This window comes from Lissotriton helveticus, chromosome 9 (assembly GCF_964261635.1).
Source record: "Lissotriton helveticus chromosome 9, aLisHel1.1, whole genome shotgun sequence".
NCBI classification, from domain to species: Eukaryota; Metazoa; Chordata; class Amphibia; order Caudata; family Salamandridae; genus Lissotriton; species Lissotriton helveticus.
This window is the reverse complement of record NC_136070.1, coordinates 376,831,903-376,857,040: the sequence shown is the minus strand read 5'-3', so window position 1 is coordinate 376,857,040 and position 25,138 is coordinate 376,831,903. Positions and strand designations below refer to the sequence as shown.

Genomic DNA, 25,138 nt, shown 5'->3' with positions numbered 1-25,138 from the left:
CCAGCAGCATTCGGACATTTTTCGTAGCTCTCCACGCTGACGAGGACAAAGTCACAGAAGCATGGCTCCACTCGCGGCTCCGCTGACGTCACCGAAGCCATAAGAGAGCCTCGTTGGCGTGATGACATCAGTTCCATCGTTTTTTTCTGTGCATTCGAGGCACACGGACGGACCGACACAAATATATACAGCATACATAGTACATAGTATTCAAACCAACACACAATGTGAAATCAATGCATTAAAGCAAAACGAATATTACAATTCCAATAAAAGAGACAGATAGAAATTATCACCATTGAGGGTATACAATTGTGGACACCGGGGAGGCGGGTGGGTCAGTGAGGAATCCACAGGCAGATACTGTATCCACCAGAAAAAGTGTTACTGAAGGTAAGTAACTTGTTCTTCTGATGGATACATCTGCCAGTGGATTCCTCACCTTATGAATAGAGTCCCACAGCAGTCCCCACTCCCGGAAGAGGGTGTCCACCCTTCTATACCAAAAAGTCCCGTAGGACAGAACCCGCAAAGTGACCGTCCCTCCTCACTTCAGAATCTAAGCAGTAATGCTTTGCAAAAGTGTGGAGGGAGGCCCAAGTTGCCGCTCTACAAATGTCCTCCACAGAACACCCCTAGATAAGGCAGATGTAGAAGACTTTGCCCTGGTAGAGTGAGCTCTTATACCCTCTGGAGGTTCCTTACCGTCCAAAGAGTAACAGATCTTGATGCACAAGATAATCCATCTGGAAAGGGTGCGCTTGTGCACCGCTCTACCTTTCCTGCCACCAATGAAGCCCACGAAGAGCTGGTCATCCACACGAAAGTCTTTAGTCCCATCGAGGTAAAAACTCACCACCCTTTTAGGGTCCAAACGGTGAAGCCGTTCCTCCTCCTTGGGAGGTGGAGGATAGAAGGCAGGGTAATGGACTGCCCCAGATGGAAAGGAGTTTCCACCTTAGGCAGAAAAGCAGCCCTGGCCCTGAGTACCAGTCTTTCAGGGTTTCGAACTCAGAGCTTGAAGCTCACTTACCCTCCTTGCCGAGGTAATGGCAACTAGAAATACTGTTTTAAAAGACCACAGTCTCAAGGGATACTTGTGAAAGGGCTCAGAGGGGGAACCCATCAAGTAAGTTAAGACAAGATTTAAGTCCCATTGAGGCACAATAAATGGAGTGGGCGGAAATTTGTTGGTAAGGTCCTTAATGAATCGTAACACAATAGGTGATTTAAACAAGGACGGCTGATCCGGCAAGCAAAGGAATTCCAAAAAAGCCATTAGTCCTTCACAGTAGCCACAGCAAAGCCTTGCTGAGCTAGAGAGAGAGCAAACTGAAGGATGTTGGATAGACGAGCCCTCATGGACCACCTGTAGGGATATATAGACTTGGTGGAGTGTCGCCTGGCCGATAGTATAACCTTAACCTTAATGTCAGGCGGAAGAGAGAAAGAATTCAGGTTGCCCTGTTCAATCTCCAGGCATGAAGGTTTGGAGGTGGGGGTGTAGAACCTGCTTCCTCCAACTGCGAGAGGAGGTCTGCCCTGAGAGGGAGAAGGAGCGGAGGGCACGAGGAGAGGTGGAGAAGATCTGTATACCACACCTATCTTGGCCAATGCGGGGCGATCAATATGACTTGGGCCCATTCTTCGCGAATCTTCCTCAGAACCCGAGGAATCAATCATGAGTATGGGAGGGAATGCATAAAGGAGTTGAGAGTCCCATCTCAACTGAAACGCGTCCCCCAAAGCTCCCTGCATCGGATACTGGAGATTGCAGAATGATGGGTAGTGAGCGTTCTCGTGAGTGGCAAACAGGTACACCCGAGGAGTTCCCCACGTCCGAAAGATGTGACGAACCACCGCCGGATAAAGCCTCCACTCGTGGTCGGCAGAGAACTGCTGACTGAGACTGTCTGCATGCACGTTCAGAACTCCGGCCAGATGATTTGCCTTCAGGCAAATCTGATGGTCCTGTACCCAGGACCACAGACGCAGAGCCTCTCAGCGGAGACAATGCGACCCCACTCCTCCCTGCTTGTTAACATACCACATCAAGGTAGTGTTGTCCGTCAGAACTTGGACTGACTGACCGGGAAGAGAGGAAGGCCTTGAGCGCCAAACGTATCGCACGTAACTCTTGGTTGATGTGAAGCAACCTTTCCTCTGGAGACCAAAGACCCTTGATCTCCAGGTCCCCCAGATGAGCACCCCATACTAAAGTGGATGCATCCGTTATCACTGTGGCCACCGATGGAGGAAGATGGAAGGGCTTCCCTTGAGACAGATTGCCCTCCAAGCTCCACCAAGACAGATCCGCTGCAGCTTCTCTGGAGATCCTCACAGACTCCCTGATATCTCCGTTGTACTGATACCACTGCCTGCGGAGGCACCACTGCCACTGAAGCGCCCTCATGTGCCAGCGTGCATGGTTGACCAACAGAATGCAGGAAGGAAACAGACCGAGCAGGTGAAGGACCTTCAGGACTAGAACGACAGCTCCATTGTAAAACAAGGGAATCATTTCCTGAACGTCGAGAATCCTTTGTGGAAGTGGGAATGCTCGACACACAGTAGTTTCCAGTACCGCCCCTAAAAACGGATTGCGCGGAGAGGGTACCAGGTGAGACTTGGGCATGTTTATCGAGAAACCCAATTTGTACAACAACTGAGTTGTAACCTGCAGATGATGAAGCACCTTCTCTGGCGACTCTGCTTTGATCAGCCAGTGGTTCAGATAGGGGAAAACTGGAATCCCCAACCTCCTGAGATGGGCTGCCACCACTGCCATCACCTTGGTGAAGACTCGAGGTGCAGTAGTAAGACCAAACGGGAGAACCGCAAACTGATAATGCTGCGACCCTACCATAAAACGGAGATACTTCCTGTGCAACTTCAGGATCGGGAAATGAAAATACGCATCCTGCAAGTCGATCGACACCATCCAGTCTTCCTGTTGCAGCGCCTGAAGAACCTGCGCTAGGGTGAGCATCTTGAACTTCTCCTGCTTGAAAAAAAGATTCAAGATCCTGAGATCCAGGATTGGACGTACCCTGCCATCCTTTTTGGTAATCAGGAAATACCGGGAGTAGCATCCCTGACCCATTTCCTGCTCTGGAACCTCCTCCATCGCACCTTTTTTCAGTAATGTTAGGACTTCCTCCTGCAGGAGAACAAGGTGGTCCTCCGAACATGCCCCTTGGCAAGGAGGGTAATTCGGAGGGAATTCCCAAAAGGGAAGAGCATACCCATTTTCCACAAGATTTAGAACCCAAAGGTCCGTAGTGACCGATTCCCAATCTTGTAGAAAATGGGTAAGCCGACCCCCCACAGGACCCACATGATCCAGAATGGTGGATCTAGGGCTGCTTTGCTGTGGCAAGAGGGAGGGAGGTAGACGAGGAGGAGGAGGAGGAGGCCTGACGACCTTGTGGACGACCTCTATTCTTGCCCCTGTAGGACTTATACAGGGTATTTTGCTGTTGCTGCTGCTGAGGCTGCCTGTATACCCGAAAGGACGACCTTCCAAAACCTCTGTACCTTCTGTAAGAGGAACCTCTAGGCTGCGCCTGTAGGCCCACAGATTTAGCTGTAGCTTTGCTGTCCTTGAATCTTTCTAAGGATGTGTCTGCATTTTTCCCAAACATCCCAGAACCATCGAAAGGGAGGTCAAGAAGCGTTGCCTGCACATCCGGAGAGAACTCAGACGACTTGAGCCAAGCACTTCTCCCTGTGGCAACTGAAGACCCATAATCCTGGCAACAGAGTCCGCAGTGTCCAAGCCACTCTGAATAACTTGACGTGCAGTTGCTTGAGTGTCCGATAAAACCTCATTAAAATTCTGTCTGTCCTCCTCAGACAATTTAGGAGCAAGTTGTTTTGTAGAGTCCATTAGAGCGTGACTGTAACGGCCTAAAAGACAGGTGGCATTTGTGGACTTCAGGGCCATACTTGCTGAGGAGAACACCTTTATAGCTGACTGGTCAAGCTTTTTCGAGTCCCTATCACCAGGGACTTGAGGAAAGGCCCCAGAAGATTTCTTCGAACAGTCAGCTTGAACCACCAGGCTCTCAGGAGAAGGATGCGATGTTAGGTAGTCTGGATCTCCTGGAGCTGCCCTGTACCTCCTAGCAACATATTTTGAAACTGCTGGAGCCGATAAGGGCTTACGCCAAACCTCCATTACTGGCTCAGTGATGGCTTCATTAAAAGGCAGTAAAGGCTCTATTACAGTGGAGGGAGAATGAAGAACCTTCGTTAAAATATTGGACATGAATTCAGCTGTTGAAAGCTGCCAAGTCTAAAAGCTCCGCTGCCTTCCTTATAACAGTGTGGTAAGGAGCCACATCCTTAGATGGAGTATCTGAAGGAGGAGAAAGCTCTAATTCTGGGGATATATCAAGGCCACTTGCCACCCTCAAATCTTCAAATAAGTCCTCAGACCCCTGAAGCCGGCGTCGAACACGGATCCGGAGGCACAGCCTGAGCCGAACGAGGCCGGGCTGACAGCGCCGGAGATGAAGGGAACGACGTCGACGTCCTTGGCGCCGGGAAATGCCATGACGGCGCCGCTGGAAGAAATGGCATAAAGGTATCCTGAGCATAAGCCTGAGGAACCCCCAGATTAAAGGCCGTAGGACCCATGGAACCCGAAGGTGCTCCAGAGGGGTACATGGCTCTTGCAAAGACTCCATACATTGCATTTAAGTAATGTGATGGATCTTGACCCGGGCCAGGGAAAGATAGATAAGCGCCAGATATAGGCTCTAGCTTAGGCATAACCGGATTCGGGTCAATCCGCGCCGACGGAGTCAATGGAGTCGACGACTCATCGGGCACTGGAGCCTCTTCCACCGGAGTCAGAGATGGAGCTGGCGTAGGAGAATGTACTGGTGAAGCTTCATGCCGAGCGAGCAGGAGAAACCTGATTCGAGCAAGAAGGAGAAGGAGATACATAGTCCTTACTATGCCGATGAGCTGGAGAAGTCTAAATCGAGTCACGTCCTTATCCAGACAGCGTCGAGAGCCGTGCCTCTTCTTCTTCTTAAGCTTCTTTGATTTTGAAGCATGACCAGACGTCGACTTCGAACCCGATCTCGACCTTGATCTTCTTCGACCTCTCTTCTCCTTCCTCATCTATGCCATGAACAGCTTGGCCTCTCTCTCCTTTAAAGCCTACGGGTTCATCTTGCGACGGCAAGCGCAACCCTGGATGTCGTGATCCGACGACAGGCACCAGACACAATCTTCGGGAGGATCCGTTATGGACATAAGTCCTCCGCACTCCCTCCAGGGTTTGAACCCTGATTTCCTAGATGACCTCTTCAAGAAAGAAACAAGAGAAGACCAGAAACACAATCCAGAAATACAAAGTAACTACACGAGATACGAATAGTGCCAGAAAACCGTTAGCGTCGACGGCGCGGAAAAAAGGGAACTGACGTCATCACGCCGACAAGGCTCTCTTATGGCTCCGGTGACGTCAGCGGAGTCGCGAGCGGAGTTATGCTTCTGTGACGTAGTCCTCGTTGGCGTGGAGAGCCGCGAAAATTTTTCGAATGCTGCTGGCGCAAGGGATATTCACAAGGTGAGGAATCCACTGGCAGATGAATCCATCAGAAGTAGAATGCTTTGATTCCAGTGATACTTGGATACCACCTTTGGTAAGAATTATGGATTCGTTTTTAAAATCACCTTTTCTTTATGGATTTGCATGTATGGCTCCTGTATGGTTAATGCTTGCAACTCATTTACTCGCCGTAAGGATATAATAGCAATAAGAAAAGCTATCTTTAAAGTGATGGGTTTGAGGTCGCTTTATGCATGGGTTCAAATGGTTTTGTCATAAGTTGTGTGAGCACTGTATTTAAACTCTGCATGGGGACTGAGCTGTTCTTGGAGGAGCAATTCTTTTAGACCCCTCTAGGAACCTCTTTATGACAGGTCTTCTGAAAAAGCTTTTCCATGATTTTCCCCTGGTGTAAGCAACAATTGCTGCAAGGTGCACCTTTATGCTTGAGTAGATGTGACTGTCTAGGAGGTGTGTCAGATATATGATCACTGTGTCTTGTTTACTGAGTCCATTCGGTTAGTTGTGCACCAAGTGGTGTACCGCTTCCATTTTGCTGCATAGCATTGTCTTGTAGTTTGTTTTCTTGCCTTTTTTAGAAATGTAATTGTACGCTGAGGTAAGTTTAGGTGACCAAACTAAGTATTCAGGTGCCAGGCGCAGGGTTGCTGGCTCCAGGTGAAAGATTTGCCCCTGCTGCATTGTTAGTAGGTCCTTGTCCGCACTGATTTTGATTATTTGTCCCTTGGACAGTTCTAGCAGACTTGAGTACCAATTTTGTGGCGCAATGAGAATTAAGTTTGTCCCTGGTTGTCTTGCTTTTTCCAGAATTCTTTGGATTAGAGGTATTGGTGGAAAAACGTAGGCAAATGTCCCTGACCAATTTAGTCACAGGGCATTCCTCCTTGCCAGGTGGTGAAGAAACTTCAAGGCATCGAACTGGCATTTCTTGCTCTGTATTGTTGCAAACACGTCTGTCTCTGGGGTCCCCCAGAGTTTGAAGATGTATTGTATTGTATTGTGTTGGGTTTCACTTCCCACTCGTGGGAGCAGTTGTTCTGCCAGCTCAGAAGATCTGCAGTTGTGTTGTATATTCCTGGTATATGTATCGTTTGTATGTTGTTTTTTTGTGAAATCGCCCATTACCAGATCTGTTGTGCTAGCTTGCTTAGCGGGAATGATTTTGTACCTCCCTGTTTGTTGAGGTAAAACATTGTGGTGGTGTCCGTTTGAATAAAGACAGTTCTTTTGTGAATGTGTTTCTGGAATGCCTTCAATGCTAGGAATACTGTTTTCATTTCCAAGTAATTGATGTGTTTTATGGATTCGAGGTCGTTCCATTGGCCTCGTACTTTCAGTTGTTTGCAGTGCACTCCCCATCCGTTGAGGCATGCGTCTGTAGTGATTGTCAAAAAAGGAGTTGGATTCTTGAAAGGCCTGCCTTATGTTACGTTTTTGGATGCCCACCACTGTATTCCTGCTTGCCGCTTGTGTGTAACCACTAGATCCTCCCAACTGCCTGTGGCTTGTGACCAGTTGTTGGAAAGCCATTCCTGGAAGGGGCGCATATGTAGGTGGGCATGGGGAATGAGTGGGATGCATTAGGACATCATGCTCATGAGTTTCATGACTCTCCTCACTGTCAGAGATTGACCCCTCCAGCAGAGAGAAGTTTCCTGTTTGATGGCTTGTATCCTTTTTTGTGTAGGGTATGCCCATACGAGTCTCGAGTGAAATCTTGTTCCTAAGAAAGTGTTTTCCCTTTCTAGCTTTGTGGAGGATTTCTTGTGATTTCTTGAGAATTCTAACGTTTGTAGCGTGTGGATTGCTGTTTGAATATGTCTATGACATTTTTGTTTTGTGTCTGCCCTTATAAGCCAGTCGTCTAGGTATGGGTAGACATGTATTCCATCCTTTTCGCAGATTCACCGCAACTGCAGCTAGGCACTCGGTGAAGACCCGTGGTGCTGACTTTATTCTGAACGGGAGTACTTTGAACTGGTAATGTGTTCCCTTGTGTAGGAACCGGAGATATTTTCTGTTTCTTGTTCACCGGGATGTGTAAATAGGCATCCATGAGATCTATTGTTGCCATGTAATCTACTTTTTGAATTTGTGGGATTATGTCTTGTAGAGTAGCCATTTTGAAGTGCTGTGTCAGAATGAATTTGTTTATGAATTTTAGGTCCAGTATTGGCCTTAGTAAGAAGTCCTGTTTGGGGGACTAGGAAATACGGTGAGTAGTTTCCTTTGGAAAATTCTTGTCTTGGTACAAGCCCTGATTTCCAAATTTAACTGTATGAACTCTGATTTGAGAAACTTCTAATCTTGCGAGGTTTGTTGATGGTATTTTTGTTAGTTCTACGCAATACCCGTATTTTACTAAATGTAATATCTAAATGTCTGCAGTGATGTTTCACCACTGTTGTAGGTACTGCAATACTCTGCCTCCCACTGGTGTTGTGTGTGGGTCTTACCCTGTGCAGGAGTCAATCAGAGCCATTTCCTCTTCCTCTAGAGTGTTGGCCTCTGCCTCTTCCACGAAAGGACTGCATTGGTTGTTGTTGCCAAACTTGGTATCTTGCTAGCTGGTTTGTTTATTGACCTTGGCCCTGTTGTTGATGTGACAATGCGGTCCTTGAACAAAGGTTCCTCTTCTTGTGGGTCTTCTTCAGTTAAAACCTCCCCTTTGAAAGGTACCTCTTTGTTTCAGGGCTCCCATGGCTCTTGCAGTTTTGCTGTCCTTTTAAATTTGTTGGAGAGATTCATCCACTTCTTTCCCAAATAGTGCCTCTCCTGATCTCCTGTGCACATCTGTCTGCCGGCAGTGTCTACTGCGTCGAGTGCTGATTTGAGGCAAGTGTTTGTGATGTCTTTACCTTCTTGGACAATAGATTTTGCCCTCTTCTTGTCTTCTTCCGGGAGCTTGTTGATGAGCTCCTCAATGTCATTCCATTGTTGGTGTCTGTACCTGTTCAGCAGGGCATTAAAGTTTGTGATACGCCATTGCGTCGCTGCCTCCATTTCCATCTTTCTGCCTACCATATCCATCCGTTTGCTCTCCTTCTCTTGAGGTGGTCAACTGTTAGAGAGTGCATTTGCTCTTCTGGCCGTGGGAACAATGATTGAGTCAGGTACTGAATTTGTCTGCATCAATTTTGGGTCCTTGGAAGAGGGTTTGTACTTCTTTTTGACCCTTGGTATTACCCCCTTGCTTGAGGCTGGTTCCTTGAAGGCTTCTTTGCCCTGGTCCAAGATGCTTGGTAGTATTGGTAGGTATTGTGTCCCCTTGTTGGCTGGGGCTAGTGTTCCTAAGAGGAAGTATGTGTCCCCTTTTCCTTCTTCGAGGGCGACTCCGAAAGCGTCTGCTGCTCTCTTTACTAGGCAATTGTAGAAGGCTAAGTCATCTGGTGGTGAAGCCTTTGAGGGATAACAGCATATCTCTTCCTCTGGACTGTCTATGTCAAGGTCATTCCATGTATCCTCTAAGGTTTCAGAGTGTTCCTCCTCTTCGAGTGCGTCGATGTATAATCGAGGTCTTCATCGCACGGTTCGGGGGTTGGAGGTGATTTGAGGATCTCATCTTCTTCCTCTTCCGTGTCTTCTTCTCTTTGGGAGTCGACATTGTCTGCAATCAGGATCTTAGGAATACGGTATTCCTTGAGCAAAGCGTCAAACTCCCTCTCTTTCTGGAGGAGCGTCGCCATTTCGGCTTCAAGCCATTTCCTTTTCTTCTCAACCTCAAGGGCTCTCTCGGTGTCGGAGACTGGAGATTTTCTTTCCTTGCTCGCGCTTGCCTCTGGCTTCGATGGTGTCGCAGTTCCCTTCGGGGTTTGTGTTCGACTCTTTTTTTCTGCGCCTTGTGCTATTTTCCCTCGTCTGCGTCCCTTGGTAGGGTTGCCTGGCGTTCCTTGGATCGTGACTGGCCTTCGATCGCCTTTTTCTTTGGCTTTGGGGCTGCTTTAGGCCGTCCCTTATTATTGTGGCACTTCAGTTCCGACAGATGTGTATGGTGTCTTGCTTTATCCGTCTTTTTCTCTGTATCCTTCACCATCTTTTTGTGGGCGTGGGTCTTTTCGGAGTCTCCCTCTAGAACTTCGACGTCCGTTCCCTTGTGCGTCGATTCTGCTGGAACTCCTTGATCCTCATCGTAACTGGAAAGGCCTAGGTCCTTCATGGAAGATTTTTTCAGTGCCTGGGACACCGTATGTGCAATGGGCCTCAGTTTTCGGTGTGTCCTGAAGGTTTTTGGCAGGAACACTGCGCAGGCCTCAGAGTCCTCGGCCTTATGGTCCTTGGGTAGGCAGTGGTTGCACACGTCTTGTGGGTCGCATTATGCAAATCTGTGGTGGCACGCGGGCAGAATTTAAAAGGGGTATTTTCCATGGTCCCTACCTCGCCATATGTCGAATCTTGATGTCTTCAGTATTAAAGGTGTCGTTCTCGGAGTGAAGTTAGGCACTCCGGTTGCGATGCCAATGCTGGATTTGTACTCGAAATCTCAACTCTTTTTCAGGGATTTTCCTGAAAAGCTGCTTCCAGACTCAATAGCGGGAAAAAAGAATCTGAAGATGGCTACCAAGCACAACAACCTCCAGGGCGCAGTGTGACGTCACACAGGGGACGTACCTGGCACCAAATGGTGGTCGACGACAACCAAAAAAAAAAAAATAATAAAAAAAAAAGACTATTCCGGACCCAACCACTAGATGGCGGAATAATGCAGCACAGCATGTGATTCCGGAAAAGGACTCATGCAGCAAGACCACAGTTTACAGGTACGTAACTTATTTTCTTCTCCAGTATTGAGGTATCTTTCATAGATTCACATGCTTAAATCCGAATAGATAGCAGTAGTATTATAGGAATGTATGCTGATATAGGGCATGCAGTGGAAAATCCTGTACTGTGAGAAGCTGGGTTTCTGTTGCACATACTTTTTGCCAGAACTAATGATGCACTTTGACTTGATGTGCCCTGGGTTCCTGCCAATCAGGTTCCCAGGGCCTGCGTTCTTTCCCCAAAACTGTACCAAACCCAATTGGCACCCTGGCTACAGGTCCACCCCTGGTCGATGGTACCCCAAGTACCCTAAGTACCCTGGGCACTGTGACCAGAGAAGTCCTCTAAGGGAGGAAGCACTTATTGTGCCACCCTTAGAGCCCCTGTACCTTTACACTCACACTCTACCTTTGAAGGCTGCATGTTTTGGTGCAGAACAAAGTGAAGAGTCGACATGGCACACATCCCTGTGTGCCATGCCTACAACCTACTGCCTTGGCATAGATCAGCCACCCCATCAGCTGGGTGCACTATACCAGTGGTGAGGGTACAGGTGCATGAGACCTGTACCCCTACAGTTTCTAAGTCTATTCTTAGACACTAAGTGCAGCGCTGCCATTAAAAGTATTTGGTGCTGGGAGGTTGTCATTCCGACCTCCACAGCACCATAGTGGCTACACTGAAAACTGAGAAGTTTAGTATCAAACTTCTCAGCACATTAAATCCACACTGATGCCAGTGTAGGATTTAATGAAAAATTCACTCAGAGGGCATCTTAGAGATGCCCCCTGTAATTCGACCAGCCTCTGGTGGGTTACCTGTCTTGTACACACCAGCCTGCCACCACAAGACAAGTTTCTGGAACCCTGGGGTGGGAGCCTTCGCTCCCCTAGTCCAGAAACAAAGCCTTTCCTGTATGGAGGTGTTCACACCTCCCCCAAGTCAGGAAGAGCCATCTGTGGCAGGAGAGCTTCAAAGGCCTTGCAGCCTTTGTAATGGGACCCCCAGCCTCTCCAGCTATCGGGAGCAGGCCCCCTTCCTGTCTCCCCTTCTTTTCCACGGTAAGATAGGCGGGAAAAATTAGCCAGCCCAGAAGGTGTGGCCACCTCTGCCAACCCCACCACAACGTTGGGGGAGGCGAGGTGAAGCCCACTCTTCAGTGCCCGCCATCTTGCAGATGGCAGGCACTCCTTAATCAGAATTAGAGTTTGTGCTCACTCTCCCACCAGGGGTGAGCACACCAAGGGTGTAGTCACACTAAAGTCAGTAGCCCATTGGCTACTGACGAGGCACCTAAAACACCCCCTGAATACATTATTAAGGGGCATCCCTGTACCAAGAAGGCAGATTCCTGCAACCTAAGAAGAAAAAGGACAAAAGAAGACACCCAGCAGAGGAGACTGCTGAGAACTGACTTGGCCCCAGCCCTACCGGCCCATTTGCAGTTTCCAGAGATCCTGCGCCAAAAGTCGCCTTGTCAAGCAGCCAGAAACCTCCAGAACCCTGGGAGTACTGACTGCCTTCAACAAAGGCTGGATCTCCTGTGAACAGCAGCTCTGTTCAAAAGAAAACTCCAAGACAGGATCTGAGCCTGCTGAGGACAAAGAAACCCGAGGCCTGGAACCACCAATGCACCTGTCGCCTACGGCGGAGTTCGAGTGGCCCACTGGTCCCAGCGAGGTCCCCCAGCACTCTAGAGCCAGAGTCCACCGTGGGTTGACCCCTCCAGGACTCCCGACGTCGCCTGCAGCCTCTGCACGGAGACCCCCCCATCCCGCGAGTGGCCCGGTAAAGTGAAAGCCGACCTCAAAAACATCCCTGCACCTAGCTCCCTGCACCCTGGAGAAGAGAACCTGAGGCGCACCTACGTCCCCGAGCCCTCCAGCTTACCTGCCCAGCTGTTGGTTCCTCCCGGAACTCTTCCAGGACAGAGCCTGCAGCTGTAAACCAAAACGGAAAATCCCCATTGAAAACAGGGCACACAACACCAAAACTGCAACCTGCACCCAGCCGCCGCTGCGGGTGTTCTTTGTGTGCTAAACCGGATCCTCCTTTGCCCTTAATCTAACACCACGAGCTTTGCTCCCACAACCCAGTGGCCTGCTCATAAGCAGCCACCAACTAGAGGCCTCGTATCCCCGACTGGATAACATTGGGCCTCAGCACTCTGCACCCCGCAGCCCTAGGGCCGCTGAGGGTGTAACAAGAGTGCATCCTTGACCCAGGGGCATCCCTGAGTCTAACCTCAGAGGACCAACTTCAACAACAAAGTACTTACCTTCAAACCAATAACACTATTCCACTGTTGAGTTGGAAAACCTAAAGAAATTATTTAAAATTGTACTAACAACGATTTTACTTACCTGTTTACAAGAAATGTCCCAGTGTAGTATCTAGGTATACTACACTGTAAAAGAAAACTAATCTTATAAGTAACTTACCTGTAATTTTACTAAAAATCCTATACAAAGTATATGTACTGTATTCTGTAAAACAGTACATTTACAATCCAAACTCTGTTGTAACTGCATATTTACTGCAAAGTATTTATCACTTATCTGTGCCAGGCTTGCTTGGTTCTAGGGAATAAAATAACTAAAAGAATATTTTTATACAAAAACAATTGGTCTGAAGTTCAGTCTTTGAGTGTGTGAATTCATTTGCTGAGTGTGTACAACAAATGCTTAACCCTGTCCTCTGATTAAGCCTTACTGCTCGACCACACTACCACAAATAGAGAATGAGCGGCTATCTCCTTTACCCCTGCTTACCTTTTGGGTTCCACTGGACTCTGTGCACACTATACATCACTTTGGTATAGTACATATAGAGCTAGCTTCCTACTTGTACGTAGTAAGATGAATCACAAATATATACACACACACATTTAAGACATTAGTCTGCGTATATGTATTTAAATGTATATACGTGTACATAATGATGTATACATTATGCAACAAACTTAATTCGATTATCAATTAAATGAAAGCAAAAGTCAAAACATATAGGAAGGTGGGAAGTAGAGAGGCTCACCTTAATGAAAAAGATTATGGAGAACCTCTTGTCCCACAGTTGTGTCAGCATTGCTTGTGGCTTCCATACAGTAATGTCTTGTAAATGTGTGCCTGCTGGACCAGGTTGCTGCTCTGCAAATTTGTTGTAGAGGCACACTGGCAAGAGGAAGAGGAAACAGCCCTCGTATTGTGAGCTTTCACTGTTGAAGATAGAGGTTTGCCTGATGGCAGAACTGTATAGCAGATGAAATCCAACGTGCTATAATTTGTTTAGTAACAGGATATCCCTTCATGATGTTCCCATATGCCACAAACAGCTGATCAGTTTTGTGTAGGCTGGTGGTCTTCTGCAAGTAGAATTTTACACACCTCTGTAGATCCAAGGAGTGTAAAGATCTTTTCGATGGTGTTTGCGGATTTGGGAAGAACGTTTTCAATACGATTGGCACATTTTAATGAAAATCCAATGGGACCTTAGGGATGAAGGTAGGATTGGTACAAAGTATAACAGTCACTTGTGAATTGAAGGAAAGGATGACTATTAGTGAAAGCTTGTATGTCGCGTACTCATCTAGCTGTCGTAAGAGCCAGCAGAAGAGACGTTTTCCCTGTGATATATTTGAGGTCCGCTCTTTGAATGGGCTCAAATGGCCAATTCATAAGTTGTGCCAACACAATGCTGAAATGCCAAGGCGGAGGTGGGCGCCTTATTGGTGGGAACATTCTAAACAAGCCTTTCAGAAATTGTTTCATAATTCTTGATGACCAAAGCGACTGACTCATTGTGCCGCCGAATTCTGGATATTGCAGCGAGGAAAACCTTAATGGAAGAATGGGATAGACCAGGATTTAGCCAGCTGTACGAAGAAGGGTAGCAACGGTTCTGGCAGAAATTAGATAGGATGTACCTCTGAACTTGCACACCATTTATGCTTGTAAGTTTTTATAGTGGCAGGCGCTCTAGCATTGTAGAACCTCCCGACAATCAGCAGGGATGGCTAGATCGGCGAACTCATATGTTCAGGAGCCAAGCAGACAATCGAAGAGATGTTGGGTTCGGATGGCAGACTTGGCCGTGATACGTCGTTAGCAAGTTCGGCAATGGACATAACAGAATGGTTCTGCACTCCGACAGAAGGAGGAGCTCTTTGAGGCCACCTGGGTGCTATGAGTAGCATTCAGCAAGGTTCCTCCCTCATATTTTGAAGCACCCTTGGAATTAAAGGAAAAGCGTAAGCATAAATCATTGACCAATTTATCGGAAACGCATTCCCGCACGCACTGGGGTAGCCAGCTGGCGAAGAATCGGCATTTACGCTTTTGACTTGTCGCAAATGGGTTTAAGTGCGGCTCGCCCCATGATAGAAAAAGACGATCCAACGTTGGTTGGCCGATATTGACCTGCTCAAGGAATCTGCCAGGATATTGGCCACTCCTGGAACTTGTTCAACTGATAATATTATTTGGTGCTGAATTTCCCAATCCCACATTTGTTGAGCTTGCAGGGATAGCGTAGTCGATCTTGTCCCTCTTTGCTTGTTTAGATAGTGGATACTTGTATTGTCTGTCTGAATTATGACCAATGCGCCTGCGATATGTTTTAAAGAAAGGATGTCAGGGCCAGGAAGATTACCTTTAGTTCCAATAGATTGATGTGTAGGGACTGCTGCTGGCTGTCCCATTTGCCCTTCACTGTCAGCCCCTGAAGATGAGCTCCCCAACCCTCGAGGGAAGCATCGGTCATAACTATGTATTCCGGAGGATCTATTAAGAATGACTGGCCTGTGGCTATGTTCGGGATGTGAGTCCACCATTGAAGCGCCTCCTTCATCTGTAATGTTATAATAGCCTCGAAGGATCCTCCGATTTGTAACCACTAACTGTCTGATTCTTTCAAGGGCCTCATCCACAAGCGGCAGTTGGGAATAAAGGGAATACAGGTGGAAAACGTCTCTAGTAGCGATATGTACTTTCGTGCTGAAATTGACTTTTTTTGTACGAGGAGTAGAGCTGTCAGCTTGCGAATCTTTTTTTGCCTTTCCTGCGAGGCAAAAGCCTTGGCCTGGTGAGTATCCAAGGTTGCTCTTAGAAACTTTCTGACCCTTGAGGGAATTAACTGAGACTTTGAAACGTTGATGGACAGGCCCAAGGACTGGAAAAAGGAGAGGCATCACTTAGTATGACTGTTTGCCACTGCAAAGGATTTCGCTTTTATGAGACAATTGTCCAGGGAAGGGAAGATTTTAATTCCTGCCCGTCTTAGATGGGCCGTCACAGGTGCTAGGACCTTGGTAAACACTTGAGGCGACGAACGAAGGCCAAATAGGAGAACCCGGAACTGACAGTCCATTCCAGCCAATCTGAAGCGTGAGAATTTCCTGTGCTTGGGGGGAATGGGGATATGAAAATAGGCTTCTTGAAGGTCTAAGGTCGTCATGTAATCTTCTTGATTCACTAATCAAAGCACCTCCTGAAGACATAACATACAAAATGTTTTTTTTCCCCAGGAATTTGTTGAAGCAACGAAGGTCCAAGATGGTGCGCCATTCTCCAGATTTCTACCTTATGACGAAGAATCTTGAAAAAAATCCTGCTCCTCGATGTGCAGTTGGTACCACTTCGATCGCTTCTTTGTGCAACATTACTTTTATTTGAGATAACAATTCCGTTAGATAAGAGGGCAGAGGACTTCGGGGCGGGCAGTTGGAAGGGATTTTCTGAAATTCAAAGTATGACCGTTGAAAACTATATCTAAAACCCATCTGTCTGTTGTTATTGTAGACCATTTAGGTAGGAAAGAGGAAATCCTTCCACAGATTTCGCGAGGTTTGGTAGGGATTGTGGCTGGCACTAGTCGTTTGTCACTGTTTCCTGGTGTTCTCTCTTTCTCTGAGGGCTGTCTTTCCTCCATAGTACTTGTAGGAAGCGGCAGGAGGTTGATTGTATGATTGCTGATGTTGTGTTGATGAGTATCAGGATTGCTCCTGGTATAGTTGCAACTGCTTGTACGGATACTAACATCCCCGAAAGGAATACGAGTCACGTCCTCTGGCTCCACCAAAATGCTGCTTCCTAAACTGCAAGGCGAGAAGAGCCTTCGCAGTATCTGTATCCTTTTTAATTATTTGCAGTGTTTCATCAATGTGATGGCCAAATAAGGATTCGCAGTCGTAAGGAATATCGCTGATCTTTGCCTGTACTTCTTGGCGTAAAGAAGTTGCTCTTAACAACCCGGTTGTCTTTGGACCGCCGCCCCAGCCAATTGTCTGAAACCTGTTGACGAAACACCTACAGCGTAGTCAATCTCAGCTGAGATCCTTTCTCCCTCCTGAAGAATTCTTATTGCTTCTGCCTTCAAGGCCTCATGCAACATTTCTATAAACTGCAAGAAGTCCGACCACATTTGGCGGACGTATCTGCCCAAATGGCAAGAGAGTTGGCCGCTCTAACAGTAGTTGCTGCCATAGTGGATATTTTTTGCCAATAGAATCAAGACGTTTTTCGTCTCTATCAGGAGGAGCAGACAGGGGTGAGGCAGGATTTCGGCATGACGCTGAGCAGCCTGAGAAATCACTGAATCTGGCTTAGGTTGTCTTATAAGGCAGGCAGGCGAGTTGTCCTGCGCCTTATACTTCTTCTCCAACTTAGACAAGACTACAGGAAATTAGGCTGGTGTTCTCATTACCTTTAGGCCTTCCTCCCATATAAAATCCACTATGGGGATTGAGGGAATCTGTCTTTTAGTCTGTTCCTTAAAATTGTAAAGGAAACAATCAGCGTATTTGGCGACCATGGGGAGCTGACATTTCTTTGCTGCTCTTTCCATTGGGGTATGAAAACTCACTATATCTGGAGGTGGGGAGTCCACCTGAGGCGGGGTGGAAGGAAATGGTGTTTGTATTTGATAGTCGTCCCATTCGTTGGGTAATGATACCTCGTCCATCTCACCCACCTCTCTCTTGTCATCAGTAGTATGATGCTCCTGAACCTGTGGTGCTACAGGTGGTGGAGAAGGAGGGGGAGGTCTTATTAACAAGGAAGGCTGCAAAGTAGGAGTTTGAGGAACTGAAGAACCTGGTTTCGAAGGAGGGAATCTGCTGTTGTAATCTTCCACTGTATGCTGTAGATTTGATACTAGGGAAACAATGCATTTGACTGATTTGTTACCTTTGCCCATCCTAGTTGGGGTCCTGAGGATAGTAAACATAATCATCATTATCCTCCTGGCACTTAATTTGAAGGTCTGAAGGACTGTGAGCAACGCCAAACATGCCTTCGTCATCTGAATCTTCATCTTCGTCTCCATAATCAAATATTTCCTCTGGAGGACAGGGAGATACCTTACTAGGAGAGGTGTGTATGGGTAAAATCACTTCTTAACAAGCTCTTCTTTTAGATTGAGGAAGTGTAAGTGACAAAACTGTGTCCAGGCAATTTGTCTCTTCATTGACACATAATCTGGCCCAATATCATGAGTTGCGGGCAAAATCGACGATAAACTGTAGACGAGTATGTTGATGACAACGTTTTCGGACTATAGTTCTTCCGTCTACAGTTTTGACGTTGACTAAGATCATCGAAGTAGGTCCGTGTTCATAGGCATCAGCTCCGTCAATGGGGCAAACGTCGACGAGAGATTCTTGTTTTTTTAGAGCCACCGACAGCCGCAGCGGTGATGAACGATCCATCGACAATTGTTTTAATGAAAGTACTTTTTTCATTTGTCGAAGTAATAGATGATGCTGTCGTCCATGTAGAAGGTCTCACCTTTACCGAAACTATGGTCGACGGAGAAGTGGACAATGACAATCATCTTGGATTGAGGTGAAGAGAAGGTCGATATGGTCGTCGTAGTTGTGGCGACGAAAGCTTTAGTCGACGAGTGTCTTCCTGAGGTTACGAAACCGTCTCCGGTAGAAATATAGAGGTTGGCTTTGATTTTGATCAGGCGGTAGAAGGAGTATAGGGCACAGACTGACCCTTGCAAGATGTAGACTCCTTTTTAGATGAGGCGGGATGATCATCAGATTTTGAAGAGTGGTGTTGTTTCTTCAGCACCTTAACAGTCTTGGGAGACACCAACCCCACCTCACTTGTCCTCCTTTTTGAAGCAGTAGGTTTGAGGGAAGAATCACTATCCTCATCAGACAGAGGATTGTCCTTAGTTTTCAACTTCGGTAACCACAGAAGAAGACGTCCCTCCCTATCTCTCATAGGCGTTTGAGAGAATTTTCTAGAGATCTTAAAGTCTCTTACCTGATGATCAGGGGGAAGGCAGTAGATGCACTTCTTGTGGGGCTTATCAGAGTGGAGCCTAAGTTTCCCACAAGAGTCACAATGCCCGAAAAGAGAGCTCTTTGAGGAAGACATCTTGTTCTGAAGAAGAAAAGTATTTAGTAGGCCAAAAAAGAAAGTACTGAGAAGACCTCAGGGAGACAACCTTCACACGACGTGCGGTAGAAAATCTGAGAGTCTGAAGCCTCTGTGGAGAGGGTTCTGGATGGTGCTCACGCCTGATTGGTTAGAGTTTAGACCATCCTATTGACTAGGACGAGATATTAAAGTGAATGCCTTTTTCTCCATTTACTACTTTTAATGTACAGTGGGACTCCCACTTCAACAACAGGGAATGATTCAAGCATGTGAATCTATGAAAGATGCCCCAATACTGGAGTATTGCTAGTACTGAGAATATAGAACCCGCAAAACATGCACTAGTATGGCCATTTTAAAATTTCATGAGCAACTCTTTCAGCAAACAAAATGAGTCAGAGTGCCTATTAGCTTGGCACAAAAAATATCAAGTAGCATCCTTTGCTCCATCTCAAGTCAAACCCGTTTCCACATCTTTTCACTATGAAAGTTCATAATCTCATTCATCAAGAGGTGAGGTCAATGGATACAGTAGAAGCTTTCCTTAAGTAAGAAAAGGAGCAACAACATTGAACTATTTTCAGGAATTGCTGATCGCAGGTGTCTCTCCATAATATCAAAAGCAATACTGTCCCCTTCCTCAGATGTATCGGTAAAGCAGTTTTAGAATCAAAATTGTTGAAAACCATAATGAAGTGTGAATACACTGTACATATCTAAAATATTGATCATGGCTGTAGTTGTGGCTAATATGGCCTAGACCAGTTACGAATTATGGAGTTATTGACTTTCTAATACTGCTGATATACCTGCCTTACTGGGGAGGCCAGCAAGCAAACTATAGCCCTACTTTATTGAGAGCTTCAAAGAGCTGTCAATCCTTACTATTCCAGAACACGCACTCTAGACATTGCATCAATCGTATTTCAGATTACATACAAAGGCTGTTTTGATGCATCTTTTGCATCCATCATAAAAAATGAAATTGGTCCTTCCATGTTATCAGGAAGGTAGGGTACAGCTAAATCACCATCTCACCATAAAGAACGAGTTACTTACGTTTGGTAATGATGTATCTGGTAGAGACACAGTCTAATCACAGATTCCTTAACTTAGAATATCCCCCAGGCGTCAGTCTGGATCTGGAAAAACTTCAGCAGTACCTCTGTGTGCCGAGGGACGGCGCCGCATGGCTCCACTCTGACGTCTACGGATATGACATCAGTGGAGTCTTACAAGTCACTCCCGGCGTGCTGACGTCAGTTTTCTACTGTGAAACCTTTCCACGCCACAACGCGGAGCCACTACTAAAACTGTGAGAGTGTGGGAACATTGTGCAAAAAAGATTAAAAAGCTTTGAAACAACAACAAGAAAGAATACAATGATGAGAAACAACATTATGCATGTCAGTAATAAAACACATCAGAACGTAAGGGACTGAAGGGAGAGAGCAGAGTACAAGCCCCCAGAAACCAACTCGCAGAAGCGAAGAACAATACACTCCTATGAGGCAAAACAGCAATGGAAATGAATGTCATGGTGAACGACAAGCTGTCTGCAACTACATGAATGTCAATGTAATGGGCAACAAGACTAACTACAAGATTCATGTCATTTGACCACATAACTGCAACAACAAACAATGTAATGGAGATATATCAGGGGGAATGGGGGGGAGGGTGGGGGCATCAGTTGACCAATCGCCCCACTGGAAGAACCAGGGTGTAAGAGCATGGAAGATAAATGAGCTCACCACCCAATTGCAAGAATGGGTGGAGAAGCAAACAGGTAAAACAGGAGGAGACATCATGACCGAGGAAGGAGGTGAAGTAGACCAACCCGCAGGAAGACAAGAACCACCTCTAAAAAAGACCAGTGAGTAAGAACCCAACCTGAAAATGCCCTGGCAGAGCGGAGAGGACGGGTGGGCGTTAAGAAATCTGCGGTTTGACTGTGTCTCTACCAGAGACTCTATACATAGTTACCGAAGGTAAGTAGCTTATTCATCTGATAGAGACATCTAGCCGCAGATTTCTTAACTTAGAATAGATACCACAGCTATATCCCATTGGAGGAGGGCCTGCGACAAACCACCAAGTTCCGAAAGAGAACTTATCCGTCAATAATATTGACTAAAACAGGCGGGGCAGCAAACGACGGCGTGATTTTACACTAGACCCATTAAGCTCCATAAGGGAGCATTAACAAGGGGAGGCAACGGAAGCACAGTCCGTCAGACAGTACTAGACTTATCTCGTCCAGGAAGGGACGAAAGGAAATCATAGAAACCAGAATGGCCAGTGCACAAAGAAAGAAATTCCATAAATTTCTATAATAATAAGAAACAGAAGTCAAACTGAGCACAGGATCCCATGGATCTACCAAAGATAAAGTCCCAGAGAAAGGACAAAAGAGCAGGACAGAGTGATAGCGAACAAACTGAGCATGCAAAAAATAGATGCTAAGAATGACATGTAGAGGGCCAGATGTCACCATGTATAGATTTACAAAAGCAGGACTACCGGGAGAGACATGTATGTGGATGACAGGGATTCACGTAAGCAGACAGTGTGGATCGCGAAAACTACAACACACATATGCAACAGTTCAATGAAATGTATCAACAGCACATATGCGGTGGCAGAAAGACCGAATCTGGGGCTAAAAAATCCAAGATACTGCAACAGGGAAGAAATCCTAGTATGGGTGCCCTCTCGCTGTGTGTTACAGCATGACAGACATATGTAGACATATATTTAAAATGAAAGACAAGGGGAACTCGAAGAGCACACCATAGACACAGACGAGCCAGCACAATTGGTACCAACAGCATCAATGTGAACCATAGCCGGACATAACATATGTCTAAACAGTAATATACATACATAGAGTGACAAAAATATGTATACATAACCATATACAAATAATGTATAAATGACCGTGAGCATCCTGACCAAGAATACTCCCAATGAGAACAGCAGCAGAGGCCAGGAGCAGAGGGACTTGAGCCCTTGCCGGGTAAGGGCATAGTAAAAGAGGGGCACAAGACAACGTGCAGCAGCAATGCCTCTGATGTAGACGCCACTGACAACTGGGAAAAAACGGACAGGGTTTTAGCCGCGAGAGAAGACACAAGCACTTCCTAAAATCAGACATTGAAGAGTAGACAATACCACAAGAAGAGAACGCAGCCCACTCTTGTGGCGCAAGATGGACCCGTAGGCACCCCATGACTGAACATACCCAGTGTGCACTCGCATACAGTGTCAGCGCTGAACCTGGAAGAGAAGCTGTTCCAGAAGCGGAACACAACCACATGCCCACAAGGGACACTTGCTTACGCCTAAGACAGCCAACATAGGCAAAGAAAGTGAGGAAGCACAGTGAAAAGCCGGGATGAGCCAGTCACGGCAGAAGCCCAACAATACCCTGGAGAAGCCAGCATCCACAGAGGCAGGAGAGTATTACGGGCCAACCGTAAAACACAAATATATAGCCCCGTAGAGAGCCATGCCAATCATGTGGGTGCCACCAGAGGAGCAGACCCACAACAGTAGGTAGATTGTGCGGGAGCGAGAAGCCTACTGTATGATCCATAGGACAATTCCCCAAAGGGACAGAAGAGAACCATCCTAAGAGGAATCCGCAGGAGCCTCCGAAAGGATCTACCCCATCCAGGAAGACAGTACCTGGAGCACTGAAGAAACTTCCTGTGGCAAGGAAGAGCAGCTATATAATAACAAACAAACACCCTACATGGTGTATGTCACATCCCTATAAAAAGCCAGGGACACCTCTTGAGACTAGCCCGTAGACAGAGGACTCAAAACAAGGATAGAACCAGCTGACTAGCTGTTCCAAATAAGGCCAGAAACAGCTGACTATCTGTATAGTCCGTTTGGGAAAGAACAGTTTGAACTATAGACGGATACCAGAAAAAACTGTGACAAAACTACAACCAATGTAACAAGAGTAGAAGTCCGTAACAAGGACTAGAAACATACGGAAATCATGGGAACCCAGACATGAGATGCTGGACCGCTGAGTCAGCATGACTGTCAAAAAGGGTGGCCCCATCAAAGGGCAAATCCCGAAGACGCTCAACATTTTCAGGGAAACTGCCACCGTGCAGCCAGGCGTGGCGATGCAGAGTACCTGTCCAGGCCATATCCCAACAGACAGTCAGTGGTGCCGATGGCTGACCAAGTGGAAAACTGTGTCAGTTCCCGACCATCATCGGAGAGGTGTGGCTCACCGGTTAGAGGCGGCAGACCTGTAAGCAGAGAACGGCCCGGGACCAGGGTTCAAATCCCGACGCGGCAGGGTCTTGGACCAGGGTCAACGGACTCGATAATTCTCGCCTCAGTGCCTACTCTAACCAGGGAACACACTCGGTAACTCTGGGCATTAAGCTTGCCTCATCTCTACAACGGCCCCCCACAGACGCCGGGGATGCCTGGTTTCACCCTGGAGATACCCAGAAAGGGACCATCTCACAGGGAAAACCAGGATGGGTTCCCCAGCGGTCTACAGCGCCAGGACACTCGGGTAGAGTAACAGTGCGCTTTACAAGTATCCCACACACATCATGGAGTAACTGATCCAGGGCAGCCCGAAGGAGACGGAAGGAGGTGCTCAACTGAGTCCCAGAGGGCAAAAGTAGAATGTGCAAACACGCAAGAGGTGTTCAAGGACCAAAGTACCGAGCTTGTGGATGCAAAGACATGTCGGCCACACAACTCCAACCATCGAGATTCCCTAGTGGGAGGCAGTAATGGAGATAGGGAGAAAGGCAGCGAGGCTGATGCTGCCTGGACTACCAGCCCTGGAGCCCTATGGTGGGGGGACAAACACACAGGGTATCCCGATGAGGCCCCCACCTAAGTCCCAAGAAGAATGCCATTCGATGACCCACCAAAAGGCAGCAAGGGCTCCACATCCATGGCGCCCAGGTGGAGCAGATCCAACAAGCGATCAGAAGGCAGAGAGACTGATGGAGGCTGCAACTGTAGGATGCCAGCAGCTTTGCGAACAGCTTCTGCAAACGCCGCACTAGCCTCCATGGCCAGGGGGCGCTTATTCCACTAGCAAAAGCAACAACAGAGGACGTCACAGGCATCGAACGACAGAGATGGTGTCGCATCGACGGCGACAAATGCCGAAGGGGACTCCACTGCCGGTGTCGGGCTGTCGTAGACTCGACATCCACCGAGATAGGAGACTGCTGTGTGGAACAGCGTCAACTCGGAGTCAATCCCCCCCGCTGCAGCCGCATCTGACGTCAGCACAGGGAGCACAAGAGGGCTGTGCAGTGACGCAGTAGGAGGGCTGCGGCCTGACGTCTGACTGGGATGCTCCTCTGGGCCATGTCCCCACATTGCAGCAACTCTGGAACCGGAGTCAGGGCACTCGATTGACGCGGAGGGTGAACCCGCCGCAGAATACCCAATCTGAGTTCCAACCCCCCTCTGTGGGGCCCGAAGGTGAGCCAGGGGGAGGGGGTGACCCAAAGATGGCTTGCAAAGCCAGAAAATATGCTTCCAAAATAGGCTTCCATCTGGATCCTAGCTGCCCCAACACCAGGAAATGGTGGATAGGTTGTGTCCGACTTCTGAGGGCCCAACGTCTATTTGAGGACAACGACCTCGGTGACTTTTTCTTGTGCTTACCTGCGTCAGGTGAGCGACGTCTGCAGGAACGACCCCGTGACTTGTCCCGAACAGGAGCCCAAGTTCGAGATGAAGAGCTGGTGATGCGTGGACTCCAAACGGGACCTCCGGGCAGACAACTTCATCCGACATTTCCGCAGGGACTTCGGCATCAGCTGCAAGCAGGCGTCGCACTCCACGGAGTCGTGATGCTCTCCCAAACACCACAAACAGATCGCGTGCGGATCCGTTGCAGATATCTACCCCGTACAGGTCTCACACAACTTGAAGCCCGAAGCCATCGCACAATGTTCCCGGACGCTAAAAGATGTCGAGAAGGCCTGAAAAGAAAAACAGGCCAGAGGAACCGCTTCTCCTGGATCTGCCTTGAGACTCGGAAAAGGAGGAAACGGACGTCAGAACACCTGAAGGGACTTATATGGCTCCATTGACGTCATATCCGTGGACGACATCAGAGGGGAGCCATGCAGCGCAGTCCCCCGGCACGCAGAGGTACTGCTGAAGATTTTCCGAATCCAGACTGACACCTGGGGGATATTCTAAGTTAAGGAATCTGCGGCTAGATGTCTATCAAATTGGCCATATATTGCTCCTGGATAAGAAATGGTTAAGGTTCATAGTGCAATGTTTCCAAAAGTAAACACATTCCTCAGACTAGCGTATATGCATTATAAATGGCCTGTTGGATTGTGGGAATGCAGTAAGAAATATGAAGGAGCTGATCTAGGTTCTC

General features: G+C 47.5%; 1 protein-coding gene across 1 annotated transcript in view; it reads right to left on the bottom strand.

Moving 5' to 3' along the window:
• Positions 1-25,138, bottom strand: part of PAPOLA (poly(A) polymerase alpha) — a 701,574-nt gene that overhangs the window by 152,205 nt on the left and 524,231 nt on the right. The window lies entirely within an intron of this gene.